The sequence below is a fragment of the Gouania willdenowi genome, chromosome 16, assembly GCF_900634775.1.
Source record: "Gouania willdenowi chromosome 16, fGouWil2.1, whole genome shotgun sequence".
Classification (NCBI taxonomy): domain Eukaryota; kingdom Metazoa; phylum Chordata; class Actinopteri; order Blenniiformes; family Gobiesocidae; genus Gouania; species Gouania willdenowi.
Window position 1 is genome coordinate 35165259 of NC_041059.1, and position 23660 is coordinate 35188918.

A 23660-nucleotide genomic window follows, 5' to 3' on the forward strand; every position below is an offset into this window, starting at 1 on the left:
TGTTTTGCGTTAAATTATAATTTTCATTTTTTATATAATTTGCATTTTTTATATAATTTGCATGGAAATTACAATTACAATTTAAATTACAATCATAATTACATCCTAATTGTAATTAATTATCAATTACATTATTACAGTTATTATTGACCCCAATCCTGGCCTTTGATTACACAAAGTAATGGAACCATTGACTGGGATCCATTCAAATAAATAAATAAATAGTACAATCACTGTAATATTTATTTGAATACAACTGGAAATTATGGTTAAATACAGATATTCATGTAAAACACATTTTAGATCAAACTTTGAAGATTAAAGGTGGAAAAATGTGTTCAAATGTCAAAGTTTCTTTGAAATAACTCAAAAGATTGTGATTGAGTTAAAATAAAAACACTTGTATATACGGTACTTAAGTCCTATCAGGGGAAAGTTTATGACTATCATTGACATTTAAAGCATTAAAATAATTACAATTGTAATTCAATATATAGGTAATGTTGATCTTGGTGACAGGAAAAGATCCCAAACCTTTATTTTAAAAAAAGAAGGTTACGTTTCTTTCATTTATCAAAATAATGTAATGATAAATGATAAAACTTTTTTTTTTAACTACATTTCAGGTCAGAGGTCAGAGGTTAGGTTTATGAATGTAGCTTCAAATAAATAGGAGGCGAAAAGGAAAACAAGGGTTTTGTCACGTTTTCTTCATTTAAAGTAAAGACTTTGACTTATTGTTAAAATAACTATAATTTATTAAATATGGCAACAAAAGGTTTTTATTTGAGTAAAATGCTTAGACACAAATGTTGTTATGACTCAAATAATGATATTGTGTTAGCTGTCACCAAACCTTTGGAATTTTGATGAAAAGTGTAGTCAGAGGAAACAAAAAACTAAACTAATTCAAATATGAATAAAAATGTAAACATTGAGATGAGAAAAACAGTTTTAAAGAATTAAGTTTCTCAGCATAAAGACTTGAAATGAAAGTGGAAATGTTGAAAATACGATGAGTTAAAGTAAAGACTGAAGTATAAATGTTTAGCGCTGAGGTCAGAAAATAGTGAAGAAGTGTCTGTGTGTATTAGATGATTCACGTTTTGCATGTTAAGATACGATACATCGCGCTACTAAACAATACGATATACATCGCAATATATCGCAATATCAATAATTACAAAATTCACCTTTTCAAGTAAAAAATGGTATGAAATACAATTTATTTTATTCTTTTTAAGCTTACAAGAACAAGTACATGGTAACTAACTGTAATTTATACCAATATAAAAAACAAGTGTTATGTTTATCAAACTGTCAAATTACATTTTTAAAAAACTTTTGCTTCTACAACAGATTATGATCCTGATCCTATTTTTTTTTTTTTTTTTTTTTAATTAACCACATACATCTATAAAAGTGCCCAGTATGTTTTATGAAAATAAATTCAACTTCCGAGATAAAATGCATTGAGCAGTGATGTAGTTTAACGAGGTCTGATGTGGTTCACTAACAACTAGTGATCGGGCGTTTACATGCTATGCATATTTTAGCGTAATTAATTGGGTTTTTGTTAAAAAAAACATGATTAAAAAAATCTATATGGACATTAATTTGGATTGATACGATAATCGCATGGTGAGGTTTGTTGCTGGTACACACACACACACACACACACACACACACACACACACACACACACACTCTTTGGCGGGTGAATCCATTCTAAATTCACGTGCACCAGTCCAGCGAACACGTAAACGAACGTGTACCCTGCGCATGCACGTCTGCATCTCTGATCTACATTTAGGGCTCAAGGAAAGGGGGTGCTCGGTCGATGCGCCTGGGGGCCGGCGGGGCGACTTGCAGCGTCCCCTTGGTGCCCTAGGTGGCTATGGGCGTGACTCGTCATCCCTGGGGGGGCTGCTCTCGGTGCTGCTTTCGTTCTGGGTCCTTCTGGCCTGGGGTCTGGTCCCTGCTGGCTCCGGGTGCCTGCCGGCTGGCACCCACAGGCTGCCCGTTCGGCGTGGCTCTGGCCGTCTGCTGGGCGTGGGCCTTGGCTCCTCTGCTGGGGTCTCGGGCGGGGGGGCTCTCTGGGCCCTTCCCTCAGGGGGTTGGGTGCTTGGGTGTGGGTGGATGGGGGGGCGGGATGCTGGCGGGGGGCCTTGAGGTTGGGGGTTGGGGTCGGTGGGCGCTCGGATGCTTGGGGCTTCGTCGGATGTGTGTGTGGGGGGCGGTGGCTGCTTCTCGGCCTGAGATCTCGGGGGCTTCTGGGGGGCTGCTCGGCTGTTGGGGGTGGCCTGGGGCTCCTTGGCCCCCACTCTTTCTGCTGGCCTGTCTTTCATCTGCGGACCTGGGGCAGTTCCTGGGTTTGCAGTGGCGGTTTTTGCAAACCCCCAAAATACCCCCAGCCTGTGAGCCAGATAGCAAAATAATAGGTGACATGTAGGAGGTAGCAGCGCACCTTTGGATGAGAGATCATCCATGCTCAGCAGAGCTCAAAGTTTACGAGACAGAAAATGGCACGTTCGAGGGTTGACGTTCCCAGCAGCGCACACTCGACCAGAGCATGTGTGGAACTCATGGATAGTGTGGCGATGGTGAGATGAAACAATAAAAATAGGGGAATGCAGTGACACTGCATGTTCGGGAGGAAGAGGAAGTTGCGTGTGTACAGACTGATGGGAGAGATACTTGGAGGAACGCCAAAATACAGTAAGAAATACATTCAACTCTGACATAGATAGCAAAATAATAATAGTTTTGCCATCCATAGCCCGGTCTCAATGTTGTTTTTTTAGTTTTATATAAGGAAACAATGTTCAGATGTTAGTTGTCACTAAAGCAAAAAAAAAAAAATAGCTTAAAAGCCACTGACAGGGTTTTTTTTTACAAAAAGGCTGTTTTTTCAGCTTTTTGCTCTGAAACTGAAGATTTGTGTTCTATTCTATTCAACGGCTGATTACAAAAGGACGAAACGATCCAGAAACAAATTCTTTTTTTGATGAAAGTAGAGGCTTCAATCTTTCAGAATCCGGTGTCAGATTTCTTTAAAATGAGTCAAAATGCTGAAAAACGGCTGGCACTGAGGGAGGTAGAAAATCTGAAAATGGCTGGTACTGAATGAGTTAAGCAATAAAATAAACTAATTTATTTCATTGCAATAACAAAACATGCATCGCTGTCTCATCATGTTTGCACTTCTTGTAGTGTTGACCTTTGACAGCATGTGCAGACAAGTGAAAAACAAAAAAGAAAGTGTTTTTTTGTACGGTTGCCGTACGAGCAACCCTCACTGCTATTGGTATGGTTACCGAAGTACACATAGTGTATTAGGGTTAGGGTTAGGGTTAGGTTATGACCCAATATTACAACAATTTTTAGGGTTAAGGTTAGGTTTAGGTTTACAGTAAGGTATAGGGTTAGGGTTAGGGTCTTAGTCATGTGACCGAAAGCGGCCAAATAGGAGTGCTGCGTACGGTTAGAATGTGGGATATTGATACGGCAACTGTACGGATGGCCACTGCCAAATTTAAAAACTAACCGTCTTGGACTACTTCTTCTTCTTCTACATAAACTCTTAGCGTTATTAGCCTCATGCTCCATGACTTATGAACCCTTCAGTTGAGGCAGAGGTACTGGCTGCCTCACCTTCTGCTTTTTCAGTGCGGTTTTATGTCAAATCAACAAAAGCAAATATGTAATAAACGCACGTGAAATACATGACCTATTCTATGGAAAGTGAGGTCTTATAATAAAAGTGTCTACAAACATTACATTGGTGACAAACAGTTAGAAAGCAAAAGGCATACGCTCAACCCAGTTTGTGAGGGATTGCACAATCTGAGATGAGGCTCAGCTCGTTGCTGCCTCACCTCACCTAACGCAGAGAAAATATTGCAAATTCAGCAATTGTGATCATAAAAATGATTGAAATGTTTTGGAATCAAACAGAAATGACATTTATTGCACAGATCAGTGGATCTCTGCCTCACCTGACCGCTCGTCACGGGTTGGCCGTGAGCTAGGCAGCACACAGCAGACCCATCATGTTAAAACATCAACATCCTGTTGTTAATGGTTGCATTAGCTGCCATTAATAATGCAGCCATGTAGCCATATCGCCCCTGATGACTAATAGAAGTGACACACACACACACACACACACACACTGCATCAGTGTAGTGCAGCAACAGGAAGAAGGAGGCTACACAAAGAAGGAAAGAAGCAGCAGACACACCACATGCTCTCACATGCATGCTCGCACCACATGCATCACATGATAGCATGGACTGTGAGTGGGAGCCTTTGTGTGTGTGCGTGTGTGTGTGTGTGTGTGTGTGTGTGTGTGTGTGTGTGTGTGTGTGTGTGTGTGTGTGTGTGTGTGTGTGTGTTGGAATCTCAGTGTAAAGCAAAGCTGCTTCACAGTGCAATCATGTTGTTGGATGCTTTAATTGATGCTTCTAGTGAGTGAGTGTGTGTGTGTGTGTGTGTGTGTGTGTGTGTGTGTGTGTGTGTGTGTGTGTGTGTGTGTGTGTGTGTGTGTGTGTGTGTGTGTGTGTGTGTGTGTGTGTGTGTGTGTGTGTGTGTGTGTGTGTGTGTGTGTGTGTGTGCTTCCATCCAGACAGCGCTTTGCATCAGCGTGGGAGGGGTTATGAGAACAATGATGGGCTCTGGTCTCTCTCCTGCTCTCACACACAGTATGTGCGAGCGTGTGAGAGGAGCATACATGTGCTGAGTGTGTGTGTGTGTGTGTGTGTGTGTGCGTGTGTGTGTGTGAGCAGTAGACTCAGAGGTGGCCGTGGAGCTCAAAGGTAAGCCCTCCTTTGTCTGGTTGGATTCCTTCAGTCGTTGATCATATTCACTTTATTCTCATATTTTCACTCCTATTGGTTTTTCACCTTTGAATGTATGAAATGATCTTTTTGCGTTCAAGTGTAACCGTAAAGCTGTACACTCATTTTTCTTTGTTCGCCCTGCTGGAGTGTGATCACCCTCAACCCTTCTTTACTTTGGGACTGACTACATTAAACATCATCATAACTCCATCGTCCACATGTGTCACTTTGATTAATGAGAAGATTACAACAAAACCCTACGTCATCATCACATTTACAGCAGTGCGACAACAGAAATGTAAAACATTCACGGTCACCTGTCGTAGTAAATGTTTTGTAATCTGTCATTTGATTTTTTGTGTGTATAAAAGATAATAATAATGAAAAATACAATAATGAGGACTTTGGAAAATTCCTATAGTAATGTAACTACAGTTTACACCCAAAACATTTTGTTCTTTATTTATTGAAATGTGTTACATGAACACGGACATTTAGTGCACGAGTTACAACAAAGAATGACAGCAATGCCTTTTTAACATACAGGGATTAGGATGCACAACGTTACTCTAGAATACAACATATCTAATTTTTTTGTTGAAGATTAAATCACTTTTCTAATATCTTACATCTTTAGTTAATAGTTAATTTACTTATTTTTCAATCTTTTGTTGGTTCCATTCTTTAACTCATTGAATATAATGTACAATCTGAAATTTTTCATCAATTTCATGTTGTTATGACAACAACAAAAAAAAAAAAAAAAAACATTTGTTAGAGAACATGTTTTGTGTATTGTTTACGGTTTGAAATAAAGCTGCACATTGCATGTTTTTATGTTCTACATACATGTTGGATGGAGAAACATATTTGTATTTGAATTATTTCTCTTTGATTTCTGCGATCCTTATTAGCCATGAAGAAGTCAAAAGGTTCCCTGAGGATAAACCTATTTGTCATTGTTCTTTTTCTCTAATATGAACCTATGTTATACTATTTCCATATCAAACACACTCTCCCCCACCAAAGGAGCCGTAATGGGTGCTAAACTTTCCAGTGTAATTTGTAGCAGGCTTCTATTTGCCGTGGGCGACCTTACGGATCCTTACGAACATCTGAGGGACAGAGGAAAGAGAAAGGAAAGTGGGCTTGGACTCAGGAGGGGGTTAGAGGGTTAGAACTGGAGACATTGATCAGAGGAAAGTGTGTGAGAACACACAAAAACAAATGAAAACATGGTTCACAAAGGCGTCACAGTGAGGAAAAAGAGGAGAGCGGAGAGTATTTTCACACGCCTTGGTGCTCCCGGCAGACAGCACAGCAACCCCCCACCCCACACACACACGTACACACACATACACACACACGCACATACAGTTCCATCCCTCCCCAACCCCCAAACCCAGGGTGTATGAAAGCGGGAAAAACGCTCCTTTGTCTGACATATAGCTGCACGCATCAGAAATGGCAGCGCGCGCACGCACACACACGCACGCACACACACACACACACACACACACACACACACACACACACACACACACACACACACACACACACACACTCTCTCTCATCAGGACCACTTCTGATTGGATCAAATTGTAAACGCTGAAACAGTGGAACAATCAAGCCCATGTGACCAGGGTTAGGGACAATTATAATTGTAATTGTGTAATTAGTATTTAATTACAATTATGACATAATTCTAATTATAATTGTAATCATAATTGTGGCTGTTGTAATCATAACTGAATTGAGTTCAAAATGAATGACTTTGCAGTTGTTATTAGAAAATGAAAATTTATTAAAAAAACAAAAAGAAAACTTTCAGATACAATTTGATGAAAGATAAACCACGGGGACCACGTTACAGTTCTGTGGCTTACACACATACGTAGCCAACAATTATTAAAATATGTTTCAGATTTCCTTGTTAATTCTCTTGAGGATCATTTTACTGTTTATTTAAAACGAGGATATACTGACAGAACAAAGGCTCAGACGCCCACACTAAAAATATCAAAACCAATATTTTCATTGATAAGGAAGCCTAACAAGGGAACCAAGAGATGACAAACAAATTAGATGATAGATTTATATTGTGTGTATTTTACAGATGATTTATGACATGAGTCAAAACCTACCCATAATCATCAGATGCTAACAGAAAGCTAACACAAGAGGAAGGTTATGTTTTTTTGGGTTGTTTATCAAAGGCTCAGTAATGGTGAATAATTGTGATTATTGTATTCAGGAGGAAAATAATTGTAATTTTTATTGTAGTTGGAAAAAATGCCAGTCCACTATGATCACAATTGAGTTATAAATGAAGATGTAATTGTAATTAAAAAAAAGTAATTGACCCCAACCCTGGTTTTAGCTAAACATTCAGGTGATTAGTTTGGGTTTTTGTGTGTTTTCTTCTACCCACCGTCGTATCAATGACACAGCTTTTAAACGCCATTGCTTTAAACTGTGGAGACAAAAGAAGAGTTGACTTCAAAGAGCCGACGGCGCCTTCAGGTCATGTCACTTGACTTCTCACCAAAATTGTTCTTCAGACCTGACACGAGTCATTAGGTCGGATCTGCAGCAGTCAATGATCCCATTTAGTTTTCTGCTCATTTACACAGTGAAGCCCTCGCAGCGTGCAGGAAGGGAAAAAAGAGAGAAGTGAAGCACACTGAACAAAAATAAAAATATGGCATCACGCTTTTGGTGCAGCCTGAGCAAATGAACAGCTACAGGTAAACACACTGTATACACACATGGTAAACAATCTGTACAAATGTCATATAATCAATATAGGCAAGGCAAATGTATTTGTACAGCGCATTTCATACACAAGTCAATTCAATGTGATTTTCATGATTAAACAGTGCAACAGAAAACATTTATCAGTTTAAAAATCAGTAGGAACAAATCATAAGTAAAAACGTTTCAAATTAGCAGTAAAACATTTAAAATCAGCAATGAAAACATTTAAAGTCAGAAGTAAAAACGTTTTAAAATCAGCAGTAAAAAATTTCAAATCAAAAGATAAAACATTTAAAATTAGCAGTAAAACATTTAAAGCAGAAGTAGAACATTTAAAATCAGCAGTAAAATCATGTAAAGCAGAAGTAAAACATTTCAAATCAACAGTAAAAACGTTTAAAATCAGCAGTAAAAACGTTTAATTACAGGTTAATTACAGAAAACAATATGTGAGAGTTGTTCATGTTTTTAGCAATAATTTCAGAAATATATTGCTGCCTGGCTTTGAAAAAGCCATCATTGAATTAACAAAGACTCATTTTTTAACAGCTCTAGATGAATTGGAGTTTTGTTGTTCTCCATTTACGCTCAGCTCTTCTATAACTAGTGAGAGGATTCTGATCTGTTCAAAAAATAGGACACAATTATGATAACATTATTAACAATATATTTTACTCCAACCTGATTATTTAATTATCAGAACATCCTGACATTGTAGGTAACAAGCAATTCAATCCAGTCTGTCAGTTGTTTTAAATGTCACGTAATGTTGACTCAAAGATGGCTGCAAAGCATCATGCTGACTAAACACTTCTTCACTAAGTTGTGTCGTGTTGTGGTTTCATTTTTCTATCGATTACTGTGTCTGTTCTTTCCTGTAACCAAAGCCCTGAGAGTCACACTGCTTCCAGGAATACAACACACACACACACACACACACACGCACACACACGCACACACACGCGCACACAAACATACACACACACAAAAAAATTGGAACATTAATATACAGATACATTTTCTTCTGTCCAGATACTGTACAAGAATACTTTTTTTTTTATAAAACTCAAAACATAATTCAAGAAAACGACTACATTAAAATACGGAAATTTAATTAGTATCACTGTCAACATAAGGACTGTAAAGCCACTGATTAATAATAAATAAATGTAAATAAATCAGCAAAAGAAATATGGAACTGTGAACAGTGAACTTGTGCATTTCTTTAACAACGACCCAAATTGTAAAATGTAAATTGTAAAAGTAGTGAAACCCTAATAATGTAATAATTGTATTACATCATAGAGTCAATGAATATATATTTTCTTATCATATTTATATTTATGAATAAATGGCTAAAATGTTTAAGCTTTGGGCTCAGCATCCTCTTACATTATTGACCAGTTTTATTACATTTGTTTTTAGTAACAATTCAGGTCCTGTTTCATTTTGGGTGATTGTTACATATTATTGAGCTCTAACAACTTCTCTCTGTATTGTCATTTTGTAATCATTAGTGTTGTTTAAAAAGTACCAGCTAAATAATGTATAGAGCACAGAGCGACAGATAACAGCCACATATATTAACTATTGACCAATATCAATTAATCGGCCAAGCTCCAAACATTCAATTTAGTTCTGCTCAAAATGGCTCAAATCTTTATGCTTGCTCTGTTATTTATCATTTATGTAACCTTTGTTGGTGTTACTTTTCACTTCTGATTTCATTTCTACATGAAGCCACTGTAACAAATTAAAGTAATTTATTTCCCCCTGGGATTCATTAAACTATTCAATCAACACGCCCCCCCCCCCCCCCCTCTCTCTCTCTCTCTCTCTCTCTCTCTTTCTCTCTCTCTCTCTCCCTAGTGGTGAATTATGAACCATATTTTTACACTCATGTGATCATGATCATTGATATTGTACATTTCATGGTTATTTAAATTATGCGTTTGTGCTTGTTTAGTCAGTGTAATTACAGCTACTGATACTGAGAACATTTGATTACTCATATTGTGTTTTATTACATGCATGTTTTTGTAATGTGGGAGGAAGTCAGAGTGTCTAGACGTAAACCCAGCACACACACACGCACACACACACACACACACACACACACACACACACACACACACACACACACGCGCACACACACACACACACACACACACACACACACACACACACACACACACACACAGAGAGAGAGAGCAACACTAATGAGTGCAATAGACTGATTTCAATGTGGACAAACATGAGACACGTGACTAACGTGCACGCATACACGGTGCAGAAACCGTGTTGTTTACATATGTGATGCTTGAAAAATGTAAAAATGGTAATGAATGAACTGCTGTAAAGGCTCAAAAATAGTTTGTAGTTTGTAAAAAGCTTGTCACCTGAGGACGCGGCCGCTTATTTAAGGAAACTCCCTTTAAGTACAGGTGAACAATTGTAGGACATATGCAGCATTCCTGAAAACGAGTGATCTGATGTGCGCTCCTGCCAATGTTCAATGGCCAGACATTTATACATATCTGATAGAAAAACCAAGTGTATATTTAGAAAGCATTAAGTCTCTATAGATACTTATGACTACTTGTTATGAACTGGCAGGTAGGCGTGCTGCTGTACTCCTGTTTACGAAGGTTTCCGTGTATTTCCCCGTATTCTGATCAGTTTCAACAAATGAGTTTCCATCTCTACATTAAGTCTCCTCCTCACTGTCCCACGTCTGCATATCAGTCCATTTACAGCTTTTTATGATCACTTTTTACTGGATCCAGACTGAAATAACGCTCCGTCCGCTCCTCCGATCGCCTCAGCAGCGTGATACGTCAGCTGTCAGCCTCTGTTGTAAAGGGTGCCCACCAGCTGGTATGTTGTAAAATGTCACTCCTGGATTGTTGTTTCTCCTATTTGTGCAATCAGCAACACAACACGATGGCATTGTGTTGTTTTTATACGAAAACAGAAGTGTTTCAATCTCATGCCGATGCTAGAACAATGCAGTTCTCTGGTTGTTTTGCACCAAGCCTGCGCACGCATGCACATAATTTAGGATTCATACATCACATGAAATTGGTTTATATGTGTTCAGTACATTAAATAATATCATAATAATTGTATTCTTAATCAATTCTTAATCAAATTAGGATTGGTCAACTAGTTTTTTGAATGATAAACATTGAAAGGATTGAAAGGGTTAAAAGTTTGTTTCTAAGTCACCTTTGTTTCCAAATGTCACATCATTGGAGGTACGCACAAAAGCTGAGCAGAAAATGTCTAAGGAAGTAGAAAATCCCTTTTCTCAGCATCTGCTGTACATACTTGCTTCATATTCTCAGGGATGGTCCCAATGAGACAACAAGCTTTCAGCAGGAATCTGTGCTAAATGGATTTCACAGCACACACCTCACAACAGGGGGTTTATGACTCTGGGTGGTGGGCAAAGAGAGCATCATTCATGAGCCACAATGAAGTTTAGAAACACTGGTAACCAGAGGTGAAAGTAGAGGATTCAAATTACTCACTTTACTGTAACTGATTTTATTTGCTTTAATTGCTTTTATGGATACTTGTACTTTTTTTTAGTATATTTATAAATCAGTCATTTTATTTAGTAAAGTAATGTGTTACATTTCTACACCCAACCATTACTGGTAAATTTTATTCAAATGTATTACATCATAGACGACCAACCAGATTAAACGTAATGCACCAAAACAGACACAAAACAGTTTTAGAGTTCATACATTTAGTTATACTTAGAGCCTGGGATTTAGAAGTCATTGATGTTATTTATTTATTTATTCAGTTTATTTCCGACATGGTTGCATTCACAGAAGTTTTCTTTTTCTCTTTTTTTTTTTTTTTTTTTGTACATGCCGAAAAAGGAGACGAGAGAAGCAGTTTGTTTATCCGAGTCCCGTCCCCTATTTTGAACACAGAAAATTTACATCAGAGCTCGTCTCTCTGGTCAAACATTCTTCTTTTTTTTTTCTTTTTTTTTTTTTGTCCTTTTTTGTGTAGGATTTATTCTCATCTGTAGTCATTTTTTTTATTTTTTTATAAATTGCACATTTTGACAAACCTTTTATATTATACAGATGCCTTTGTGGAAAATAAAATAAACTGGACAAGATTTATTAACAAAAATAAACATGAGGAGTGAAAGTAAGTAGTAACTTTTTGAGTACTATTTAATTGAGCTACTTTTTACTTGTACTTGAGCATAATTTCAATCAAGTAACTACTTCTATCAGTACTTTTTACACCTTTGCTTGAAATAAAGCAGCAGGAATCATCTGTGCTGTGTAACAACAGAGACAGTGGTTAATGGTGATAAAACAACACAAACTGTATTTAAGAGCTAATCACAGACTCGTCACTCCTCGGAGAGTGGGGTGAGGCTTTAATTCCAGCTTAGGATGTTAAAAGCTGATCAAAGGCAACTTTAATTGAGTGACAGTTTGCCAGCAGCTTTTATCTGAGGGCGAGTGGGAGGAAGCTGCAGGATTTACAGCATGTGTGGATTCAGTCCGTCCTGCTCCTTCAATAAAGCTCTAGAAGTGTGTTGGCGTGAGGCAGGTGGAGGAAAGATGGAGGAAAAGGTCTGTGTGAGAGAGCTTTCCATGCCTCGCTGCCTCTGGGCCAGTCAAACCAGTCAAAGTCAATGTTTGTCTCCTTTTTCAGAGGAATGAGCTGAGTTCCTCACATTAGACAGCAGGGTTCTCAACCTTGGGTCCAGACCCATTTTGGGGTCACAAAACACTGGGTGGGGGTGGCCAGATGTCTTCAAGAAACTAAGAATGTTTTTTGAACAATTTGATCCTATTTTTGCCTTTTTTCAACCTTTTGTTGCCCAGGTCGTCATTGGAAATGAGAACTGGTTTTCAACTGACCTGGTAAAATAATCCACTTTCAAGACATTGGCATTTTTAAACCCTTTCCACCACTTTTCACATTTAATGTCCCATATGTTGACCCATTCTTGTCATTTTTAACCTATTGCCACCATAATTCGTGCTTATTTTTGCCAATATAATCACATTCAAGATTTGTTATGCCTATTATTAGCAAGTTTAAACTATTTGTCACAACTTTTTCTGCCACTTTTAAGCCAATATTGACAAAAAAAACCCCCTTTTTTTTTTAACCACTTTTTCTCTCTGTTTTTGGCCACTCTAATTTGTAACTTTTAAACAATTTCTGTGGATTTTAAAATCCAAATTCACCACATTTTCCACCATTTTTGGTCACTTTTAACCCATATTATTTCTGATTAAATACAAGCACTTACATATTTAAGTTGACTATATACTATGGCCCAAATAATAACACATTTCCTGCATAACAGTGAATATTATTCAGATGAATAATTAAATGTGTTTATCACAGATTCATAGAACAATGGACCATCGGTTTGCTGACTTTATGGATGGACCCCAAAAAAAGATGGTCCTGTCTCCACAGGACTGTTCTTCAATGTTCATGTCTGTGTTCAACCACCTTCAGTGGGGGTCCCCAGTCTCTGGAACCTTTATTTTGGGGGTCGTGTGTTGAAAAGGTTGAGAACCTCTGATTTAAAGGGATCCTCCACTGTTTTTACACATGTGGCCTAAAACTTTTGAAATGTTCTTATTAGAAGATCTTTACTTAACAAAACGCATTATTTTGCACCATATAAATTTTATGAACTTTTAAAAATGGCACCGCTTTATCACTTCAGACCCTGTGCGCCACCATGTTGAAATGACGACATTGATGATGCCAATCGGCCCTTCAGCCCATTATCTGTAGGAGGTGAAGCATTCAGGATCATTCAGCAGCTTTTTCAGTCAAAATGACAGCTTGAGTTGCTTTGGGTTGCTCTAAAAATCACTAAAAGTTAAAAAAGATATACTATAAATCCTATATCAGATATATTTATACTGCATTTTATTTTAACTAAATTTATATTTGAAAGAATACAGTTGTGTGAGATTGTGTGATTTAAATGATTTAAGCTTTCTGCCTATTCCTGTAATATCATGTATTGTTTTTTTAATTGTGCAAAATAGATAAATATCTTTTTTTTTAAATTTCAAATTAATTTTAAGATTTTATTCTAATGTTTTTATGTATGAATTCAAAAATACCATCTTAATCTTTTTTTTTTTTTTAATTACGAGACATTTCAGGCGACCCCATCCCCATTTTATTTCCAGGCGACCCAACATGGGTTCACAACCTCAAGGTTGAAACACCCTGTTTTAATGTATTACCAATGTATTTTTTCCTCTTCAGATTAAATCTTTTCAGGTCCAGACTAGATTGAAACTGAAGATGACTCATAAATTATGTGCTGACATTGCGTCAATAGCTGGGTTTCCATTTCAGATTTTTGCAAAATAAATGCAATATTTCTAAATGTCGACAAAGTATAATTGCGCTTTGAACGTGTTCCCATTGAACGTTGTTTTGGGCAGAAGCCTCCTTACTCCCATGAAATCTCATCCCACGAGACTTCGCTGCAGAAAGACGGACACTCCAAACCTCCTTATAACACTCTGTATTCTTTTGTCGTTTCTCGCTTAATATTGGCACTAATCATTTTAAAATATAAAACTAAGAAATGTCCCGGTCTCCTCTTCTGTCCACACCGGAGAGAAGTGGCCATGTGACCAGGTACGTCACGTTCTCTGACGTGTATTTGTGGGAAAAGTGTTTCCATAGCGCTTTTGAGACACATTTCAATATTGAAACGTCTGAAAAACCTCCTCATTCTAGCGATATTTGAGTGTTTTTTTCAAAATTCAGGTGTTTTTTATTACCAGATTTTATTGCGCTATTTAGCTTTTGTGCATTTCCAAAGGTAATGGAAAGCCAGCTTCTGTCTCTGATCAACCAGCTCACTCCACTTTAAATGTTCCATCATGTTTCATTCGTCTCCTCCTTCCTCTAGCACTGCCGCTAACCGTCTTGAATCAGTGAATAGAAAACATTGAGGCTGGTCTCCCAGTTCAGATCAATAGTTAGCTGTGCCTCCATTGGTCCACCAGCAGGGACCACTTCCTCCTTGGGCCAATCGATGCTGCTAATCATAGCTGGAGGAGCTGGAGGCCTCACAGCCACATGATTAATTAGCTTATTATCAACACAGGACGGAGCTCATCACCACTGCACCGCCTGAGACACACACACACACACACAGTGTGTGTGTTATTCAAAGGGAAACAGATTCATTCCAATGATGTGTGCTTTCCTCCCACAGGCTGCCCTGCTGTCAGCTGATATTTGATTCTCCAAACCACTGCAGCTGTGGAGCTGTGTGCGAGGTGAGCAGCTACATATCAAACTATTCACAGCCTTAGGTGTAAAAATAAACCACATCTCTGTTTGGACTGATCATTAGGATTCATTTTACCATTAGCTTTAAGAACTGCTGGGCTTTTGTTCTTTTTTCTCTTTTATTCTTCCTAAATCATCAATTCTTATCGTGTGACTTTGGTCAAGATATATTAACTTTATATTTAACTATGTATTTATTGATCAAACAATAACTTGATCAGAGATGTCCAGGAAAAACAAGTAGAAGGCTAAAACCCTCGACGAGTAGCCGTCGTGCGACACGTTGGGGGATCAGGAGGCATGCCCCCCTTGGTAAACTTTACTAAAATGATGCTATACAGTGGCTTTTGGTGCATAATATCAGTGGCTTTTCTTCTGTCTGTTTTGTAGCACTTTTCTTAGCATGATGTATTTTCTCACCTAGTTTTTGTTTGCATAATGCATTTACAAGTTGAAATCTGGTATCCATGGTAATGATGCTAATAGGAAAAACCTGACTTTTACAGATATTCACGTAATATTACAGATATTCTTTTGGTGCTAAAGGGGTAATGAATCATTTATGAACATGTTTAGTCATCAAAGTTTTCTGAGTGGACAGTGAAGCTATTCTCCTTCTCCTGGCTGTAAAATGACATTTTAAATACAGGAGCGAATTCAGCCAATCAGAGATCTGTCTACAAACACGTGTGCTTCATGAGCTGTTTTAGGCTAATAGTAACGCCTAAAGCAGCTCATGGAGGGGCGTGTGTTCAGGTACCCTCGGTAGTAAAAAAAGTGTAATGACGGACATCCCAGCCACAGTCTACATAACACCGTCTGAGGTGGAGAAGAAACATTTTAAAGCCACAAACACTGAGGAGGAACAGATCACTTTGTGTCCTCATGGATCCCTGTGACTGTGCAGGGTCCGCCCCACTCACACACACACACACACACACACACACACACACACACACACAGGTGTCAGAGAGAGAGAGTGATAACAGACGCGTGTAAACCACGATAAGCTTATTCAAGGTGAATTAATTCTATATTCTAGAAGTGGAGTGATGGTTGTCAGTCCGCTCAGTGTGGCAGTCAGCAGGGATCACAGCCGCCTCTGTGAGCTCTCTGGTGGGGACGAGCTGACGGCAGTAGCTGTGTTGCTCTGGACAGTAACTAGAGTGATACGTGCGTTCATGTTACAGTCTCTAAAACACCAGAAACATATCCAATAACACAAGATAAAGTCCATACATTTGTCACTAGTCTATATTGAGAAAAAAGTCAGAAAAAAGAGTGTTCAGAAAATATACCTGTAAGGGAGGTTCAGTTTAGGTTTCGGTTTCAAAATGGAGCGGAAAGCGGATTCTACATACTGCAGCTTTAAGAGTAGAAGGCGGCCAGAAAAAGAATAGTAGGAGATTCCACCCACCGCCTTTGCTTCTGGGCATCCCTGTTTGATATATCTTAATTTTAAAATAAAAGGAAAGAACACCTTTTCAACTTGTAACTAAACCTCTGCTTTCTGCTGACCTGCCACGAAGGAGGTAAATTTAAAAAATGCCTTGATTATGGGCGTTACTCCTGACAATGTAAGACACGCCCACTCAGGAGGCGGTCAGCGCTGGCAGTAACAGACCGCTACCTGCTCAACTACTACATATAATACACATCCCACCAGCATAAACACACACACACACAGCCCCGCAGACGCTATATCACTCACAAACAGTCCGTGCGCTACTCCCTCCATGAGCGTCAGAACACCCCGGCCTCACACACACACACATAAAGACACACACAGCAGTGAGACAGGCACGTGCACACACAGAGACAGACACAATGTGTCTATACATACACACACAGTTTGATGAACCCTCTGATTGGACCAGAATCTGCAACACACAGAAAAACCCGAAAGACACCAGAAAAATAGTGCAATAAAGATAAAATGAAATAAACAATACAATAATAGAAGCTATACATAAATATACTTATAAATAGAAATAGAAAAATATAAATAGAAACAATAATCTAAAATGAATACAGATGAATTCATATTAACAGGCGGGGGCAAGGATAGAAGAGTCAAAAACATCACAACAGCAGTTTACCTGATACCTGAGGATGTTCTAAAATGTCCACCGTACTGTTGTCAGAGGCCACATATAACTATAATTTATATTTATAATTATTAATATAATTGGTTAGCATCACAGGCTAGAAGGTGGTGAGTATTTCTAAGCAGCAGTTTGCATGTTCTCCTGGAGCATGTGTGGATTTTTTCCACATCTTTAAATGATCTCTCGGCTGATGCTGCGTTCCAGGCCGCCGGGAACCTCCTACTTTAAAAAGTGACTTGGAATGCCTTGGAGTTCCTACTCAATAACGTTGTCTGACATCACACAGTGAATGGTGCCCGTGCAGTAAAACATTAATCAAAAGCATTTTTACTGTCAAAAAATATCATGAAATAATGCTTTGTTTACAGATGAACCTCTGCTGTGGCACACAGCTGTATTTGTGTTTTGTTCTTTTGATTTTTTTTTTATGATTTTGAAATGCATTTAAAAATTTTGGTTTTCATTTAATTTCTCATTTTTGTGTGAACTGTGTCACATTTTTAATGCCTTGCTTAAACCACTTTGAAAGCCTTGTTGCTGACACGTGTCACATCATTTTTTGGAGGTAAAAAAAAAGTTATTCTGAATAATCATAGTTTTAATCACACAAAGATTATTGCTTTATTGTAAATATTCTTGGTCAGCCTTGTTTCGCCTGGAACACAGCAAGTATTCATGCAGCGAAAAAAGAAAGAGTTTGGGACATTTTGATCAAACTGTTATATTAATGAATAGCCTGCTAAATATGAAAATAATAAATAGAGATATGAATTACTATAGGACTATTTGAATTGATTTTTTCATTGAATGTGCTAAAGATGTTTAAATGTATAAAATGCAATGTACATCTTTCACACTCCCATAGGAGAACTAATATGAGGCACATGCTAAAATAAACAGCAAATTTTTTGGAACATTCACCAACAAACCACTTTTAAAAAACAATATGTGAATTTTTACTTTTGATCAAATTTACAGCAATATTTGTAAAATTCGTGATTTTTTTTTCTTGTAAAAATATGTCAATGTTTATGTTACATCTAAATGTTAAATCTAACTCCAAATGTTAAATAATAAATCTAAATCTGAATGCTATATCTAAATATTCAATCTAAATGTTAAACATCAAATCTAAATCTAAATGTTAAACATTAAATCTAAATCTGCATGCTATACCTTAATGTTACATATTAAATCTAAACCTAAATGTTAAGTATTAAATCTAAATTTGAATGCTATGCCTAAATGTTACATATAAATCTAAATGTTACATATTAAATCTAAACCTAAATGTTAAGTATTAAATCTAAATTTGAATGCTATGCCTAAATGTTACATATAAATCTAAATGTTATATATAAATCTAAATGTTACATATTAAATTTAAACCTAAATGAATAGACTACAGATAACGCTCATTCGCGTCAATGATAATTTATTTTGGTACTTCCGGTGAATTTGCATATCAGCTAAATATTTCGTTTCACCTGTGACATTTAGATTTAACTTTTAGCGTTTAGATTTAACATTTAGGTTTAGGTATAACCTTTAACATTGACATTATAGTTTTACAAGAAAAGCAGATATCACAAATTTTACAAACATGGCTGTAAAACGGCTCAAAAGTAACAGTTTTTTAAGCGTCGCTTGTTGCTAAATGTTGCCAAAAGTTGCTGGTTATTCCAACATGTGCAACATTACAATCAGCGCCACCATCAACTGATTCTACTGCAGGCTTTAAATGAAAAACTCCTTCTGCAAACTGTCCAAAGCTCTAATCTTTCAAAGTTTTGTCTTTCCTGTGGATAAATATGCACATTATTTTGTCTTGTTGCATTAATAAGGTAATCACATCATCGCATGAATAAAGTTCTAGTCAGTGTTTGGCTTCAGGTGGACTTCACGTTTAAATCTGACTTCATCATTTTTCATTAGGATTAGCAGAAGAGAAAGAGGAGTGCTCACCTGCTCCAGTCTTATTACAGATCTAATCATTTAATGTAGGCTGGAAGGACTCAAACCCAAACCAAGTTTCCACCACATGAAATGATTCCATTTTAAAAGTGAACACACATTTACAAACATTGTCTTTGAGTTCACGTTGGAGCTAATTAGGAAAGGCTGCCTTTAATCGGAGGATTTTGTCACAGGAATAATGTGTCTGAGTCTGTCTTTGAAATAGCACAAATACAACAGACAAAATGAAGAAGAATGTACATTTCTGATCTTCAATGTCCATTGACATAGCATGAGGTTCACTAACTCCTCCTGAGTTAGAGTTACACATTTAGGAGCCAATAGAAGCTTAAACGTACAACATTTATTTGACTTTATTCTGTTTAATCCTGCTTCTGGATATTTTTAACTGAAATTATATGAGTCTGAATACAATTTACACTAAAGATATATTATATTTATACCTTAATTGAAACATTTAGTTTGTTTTAATCAATTCCATGTTTCAACTAACAATAGAAAAACGAGTTTTTTTTTTGACTCATTTTTTGAGAGAAGAAAGTGTTGACTGAATATAAATGTCAGACGTTAATTATTCTTGTCAGATGAACAGTTTATTTAGGTTGGCTGTTTGTCTTGCATGTTAATTTATTCTTATGCAGATTTATTGGTTAATGCTTTTTGTGGTTGTTCTCAGTTTTATCTGCAAACATATAAAGATATTTGATTAATTTTATGCTGCATGGTGCAATAATTCACAAATTATGGTTTAGGATGCAAACATTAGAAATAGAGTGAGAATATTAGGATTAATGTAAAAGAATCAATACTTTCAACCCAAACAGTTCTTTTCTGCTCAGGACGAGCTCTTTCAGTGTGTGTGTGTGTGTGTGTGTGTGTGTGTGTGTGTGTCTGCCTCTGCTCAGTCATGCAGTCACAGTCATTGTGGAATCAGGAAATTTTGTTTAAAAAAAAAAAAAAAAAAAAAAAAAAGTTTTAAAGCTGCAGTATGTAAGTTTTTTTTGGTTTTATTTGGTCAAAAATCCATAATCATCTTTGAGCATGTTGTAATCAAAGTGTTTTGAATAGACAGTGAATCTCATCTCCTTCTCCTGACTCTGTAAAATGCACTTTATAAATCCAGGAGCGTGACGCTGGACTTCAGCCAATCAGAGATCTTTCAACAAACACGTGTGCTCCTTGAGCTGTTTTGAGCATATCTATTGGCTGCTCGACTGAAGTCAGACGCATTCACGTACCCTCGGTAGTAAAAGTGAAATGACGAACGGCCAAGCAGAAGTCTTCATAACAGCTTTAGATGCAAACGTTACACAGCAAATCAAGAGAAAAAAGGCCGACCGAGGTGGAGAAGCAACAGTTTAAAGCCACAAACGCTGAAAAGGAATGTATCGCTTTCACTTTGAGTTCTCACGGAGGTCCGGTTAAAACCAAGGTTCCATCCTTTTACTTGTTACACGCACACGCACACGCACACGCACACACACGCACACACACACACACACACACACACACACACACACACACACACACACACACACACACACACAGGTGTCAGAGAGAGTGACAACAGACGGGATGAATCACGTGTAAACCAAGAGAAGTTTATTCAAGGTGAATTCATTTTAAAGTCTGGATGCGGAGTGATGGTTGTCAGTCCGCTCAGAACGGCAGTCAGCTGGGATCACAGCTCAGAGCAGTAACTACAGAGTGATACGTGCATTCATGTTAGAGTCTCTAAAACAACAGCAAAAATCTCCAATAACACAAGATGAAGTCCGTACACTTGTCACCAGTCTCTATTAAGAAAAAAGACAAAAGACACCAGTAAGGGAGATTGAGTTGCAGCTTCAAAACGAAGCAGAGGGGATTCTACATACTGCAGCTTTAACATTAAATGTTCTTTGTATTCATCTGTCAACACGAGTTGCTCATCTATAAAGACAATACTTTGGTTTCTAACATTTATGATTGTTTAGAGATTTCACTGGTTTTACTGGTTTCAGAGGATCTTATTCAGAGCAGATTTTATTCCTACATTTTTTTTGACCCGAGCTTTGTTTATTTTTAAAAATGTTGACATATAAATGATATTTAGAAAGCAAATCCATCCATCCATCCATCCATCCATCCATCTTCTCTCACTCATCCAATCCGAAGCATCACTATCAAATGTGAACAGGCTGAATTCTCACACGTTATTGACGGTGCTCAAAACAACCACATTTCCATTCATTTTGGGGAGTTGAACTACTGTATTTCTTTAAATTGAAGTTTAATGAAGTAAAATAAATAATTAAACAGAGAACTGAGGGTTACAAACTGTGTCTTTAGCAGATTACAATTATAATTGTAATCGCATAATTGATCACAAATCACAATAATAATAATAACTGTAATTGAACAAACCTGTTGCTGTTGTAATCATATTTGAATTGCAACTGAGTTTAGATAATTGACTTTGTAATTGTAATTGGCATGAAAATTCTATAAAAATTTATTTTAAAATGCATTAAACTATGTTTCATATAAAGGTTTCCCACTATCTGTTGGTTTTTTCAGGATTATTTTTACCATTTTTTTTTTAAAAAAGAAAGAAATGTAAGTGTATTCTGACAAAAAAAGGATTCATTCATTGATTAGAAACCCTAACAACATAATCAAGACACGAATAAACAAATGTGATTATAGATAATATTTTTTAGTGTATTGTACAGTTGATTTAAGACCTTTTATTATAACAGATGCTAACAGAAAGCTAACACAACAGGAAGGTTACGTTTTATGGTTTATAAATGTTATAAATGGTTTTATAAATTGAGAACACAACTATGATTGAGTTTCAGGTGAAAATAATAATTGTAATTTTAATTGTAATTGGAAAAAAATTTTGGTCACCGTAATCGTAATTGAGGTGTAACTGAACATGGATAATTGAAGATATAATTGTAATTTAAAAATGTTAAAACCTTTAGACAAAATAGTCTGGAAAGGTTTAGATTGATCAACTCAGAAACAGTGCAACTTAAATTTGCTCCAAATGGAGGGATTTTAGGAGCCGATGACATGCAGCACAGCTTCCTGTAAAGAGCACTGTGGGTTGGTCTGCTCGTTAAAACAGTGAAATCACACACACACACACACACTGATCAGGAGAACACTTCATGCACAGGCACAAAGCCACTCATTGTGATGTCATCCCTCTGAATAATAGCACTAATAGTACAGTTGGAATTGTTGGTAGGTATAGATCAAAGCAGTCTGGTTTCTCCAATCCCATCAATGTGCTCTGGTTCTTCTCTGTGCTGAAACAGGTCTTCTGCATGGATGTCTTTACTGTAAACACTACAGAACATCAACAGATCTAAATGAACTCCACATGATGAAGTGTTCTGGAAGAATCTATAAATGTTAGTGTCTCAGCCTGTCAATGGCTAATGTGGCTTACATGCTAATCTTCTTCTTTTTAATGTCTATGGCTGTTCACACTGACATACAGTACTATACATTACAAACTCCATGAGTATATACTGACTACATTATACTCTAAGTGTGATTAGAATGATGACCATTCCCACTGAACTATACTTTAGGGTGACCAGACCACAGTAATTAGACCAAAGAAGATTACAGATTTTCAAAAGAAACTATTTGCATATGTAAAATGTTTTTATTTTATTCATTTTTTTATCATTTTGGATGAAATGTATTATTGCAATGACTGAACCAAATTTAAAGTGACCGTCAGTCAAAAAAAAAACATTCAATTGTTTTGAAAAAAAAAAAAAAATTAAGGATCATTTCACTCTGCTGATCTAAATACAGTAATTACCGTGACATCATGGGCTACACACCACAGTACACTGTCACTATGTTCACACTGCAATATCTTTTTTTCATAAACTTAATTTTTTTTTTGTGTACGTGGTTGTTCATATTACATATTAAATGCGTCTTCAATCATTTTGGGCGAAATGCGTCCCTGAAGTGTCGCGCATGCACAGAAGTGGTCCTAAGGTGACCCCTGATTGTCTATGTTAGTAAATATGGAGGCGTCCAGTGTAGGACTGTGTGTCGCGCTTTCTAACATAAATCAGCACTTCATAACTTTAAGGAGAGAGCCAGGTTTCTCACACTAGCCGTTTGCTGTGATGGCTTCTCCGTCTGTACAGCGGAGTGTTTGGATGCAGAGTGAGAGTCAACAGTGGTGAGATAGGGATGTCAGCGGCTTTTATGATGCAGAGTTCATTCAAATTGGAATTGTGTTGTTCAGACTGTCTTCAATGGATCGGACACAGGGCTAAAAGATCAGATTTTGGTTGTGTTTACCTGCAATGTGAACGTAGCCTGTCTTCTCTCCACTTATGGAACTATCTTTGTTGGCGGAGCCAAATGATTAAAGCAAACAAATAATAATCTCTTGTAGCTTATTACTGATAACTACAGGCTTGTAGGACTGTTGTTTAAAAGCAATATCACACTTGAGGTTGTGCTGTTGTACTGAAATATCAACACTGGTGGGATTATCTACGACCGAGTCACACCAGTGCTGATATTTCAGCACAACAGCATTTCCTCTCATGTGACATTGCTTAATTGTCAATGCCATCTACCAATCAGCATCGAGTTGCAAACGCGTGAAAGACTT

The 23660-nt window shown here is 37.2% G+C and overlaps 1 long non-coding RNA gene across 1 annotated transcript in view; it reads left to right on the forward strand.

Moving 5' to 3' along the window:
* Nucleotides 1–4706: 4706 nt before the first annotated feature.
* Nucleotides 4707–23660, forward strand: part of LOC114477403 (uncharacterized) — a 34348-nt gene continuing 15394 nt past the window's right edge. Inside the window, exons 1-2 of the long non-coding RNA XR_003675698.1 lie at nucleotides 4707–4817; nucleotides 14854–14917. This is a non-coding gene — a long non-coding RNA (uncharacterized LOC114477403). The remainder of the gene's footprint in view (nucleotides 4818–14853; nucleotides 14918–23660) is intronic.